The following is a 1,618-nucleotide window of genomic DNA, read 5'->3' on the forward strand; positions in this document are numbered from 1 at the left end:
AAAATGGAAAAATCTTTCCCTAACTACCATTTATATAATTAAATTCACAATCTAAAAATGGTAATATTTTAGCACTTGATCCCTGTGAGCAAAAAGGGATAAATCTTTTGCAGGTGACATAGACTTATGCTATGTATACAAGATATATCAGAAACATTGTGTGGGTTTTCATGCACTCCACATAATGAATTCATGAGCTAATGTATATTACAAATTATACAGAAAGTCTCAAGTAAGAGTTAACCAATCTTTAGTGGACTGTACAGGGCCTCTTAATATCTCCTCTTGGACTTAAACATATTCACTGCATTGGAAAACATTTTCTCTATTTTGAAAACTCCAAAGCAATTTAAAATGAGTTATTAATGCATAGTTCATTCATTCCAAAACAAACATGTTTCACAATGACAAAATTAAATGTATATTAAGTCTAAGAGACACTGAGAAATATGCTTTATGTTCATTATTTTGCTGACTGTATCCTTGACATCCTTATTCCCCAAAGTGTAGATCGGGGGTTCAGAATGTGGATGTCGACTGTGTAAAATACAGAGACCACTTTGACATTGTTTCTGGAGTTCTTGGATTTGGGCAGCCTGTAGAAGAACAGAATGGTGCCAAGAAAGATGGTGATGGTGGTAAGGTGGGACTCACGGGTGGAGAAGGCATTGCGGTGCCCACTGGCCTAATGCATTTTCTGGGCAGTGACAATAATAAACAAGTAGGATGTAAGGATCATGAGCAACATGCTGATCTCATTGAAAGTGCAACAGTAAAATGCAGCACCTGGCTGAGATGAGAATCAGGGAAAAAAGTGAAATCAGAGAGGATAGCATACAGAAGTGACTGATTGTGTTGAAACTCAAAAACACCACTTTAAAGTGGAACAGGTAAGTGTTAAGGAACAGATTACTCCCCATACATAGGGTCCAAACACCAACAGAATACAAAGCTTCTGGGACATGACCACTGTGTAGAGAAGAGGGCTGCAGGCAGCCATGAAGCAGTCATAGGCCATCACAGCAAACGGAATTAGTTCAGTCACTATGAATGGGCAAAAGAAAAAGAACTGCCCCATGCACCCTGAAAATGAAATGGTCCTGTCTTCTGAAACTAATTCACCAGCATCTTGGGAACAATTGTGGATGAATAGCATAAATCAGCAAATGAGAGATGGCTGAGGAAAAGGTACTTAGGAGTGTGAAGTTTGGGGTTAATCTTGATGATCAGAATCATCCCAAGCTTTCCTAGCGCACTGAAGCTGTAGATTGCCAGAAATATCAAGAAGAGAGGCACTGTCAGGTCTGGGCTGTCTGAGAAACCCAAGAGGGCAAATGTGGCCTCAGAAGCTATATTTATTTCTCTTAGAAACATGTCTCCTTTTAGTGAGATCTGAAGACCAGTACTGAAAATAAAACACGGAAAATGGTTGTCTCTCTTCAGACAACAAAATGAAATAGGCAGATCCACTTAACAATTCCCATATCAAGACAGGAATAACTATGTTTGAACAATGGAATTACTACTCAATGATGCAAGTTTGGATGGTTCTAGTCACATTCTTAAATATTATTTTAAAATCATGCCAATGGAATGTGATTATGAACTCAAAAATTTC

General features: G+C 38.1%; 1 pseudogene; it reads right to left on the bottom strand.

Annotated features, from left to right (window-relative positions):
- Positions 1-413: 413 nt before the first annotated feature.
- LOC108491597 lies at positions 414-1,374 on the bottom strand (annotated as a pseudogene).
- Positions 1,375-1,618: the final 244 nt, after the last annotated feature.

This window comes from Nannospalax galili, unplaced genomic scaffold, assembly GCF_000622305.1.
Source record: "Nannospalax galili isolate Female #2095 unplaced genomic scaffold, S.galili_v1.0 Scaffold33625, whole genome shotgun sequence".
Classification (NCBI taxonomy): Eukaryota; Metazoa; Chordata; class Mammalia; order Rodentia; family Spalacidae; genus Nannospalax; species Nannospalax galili.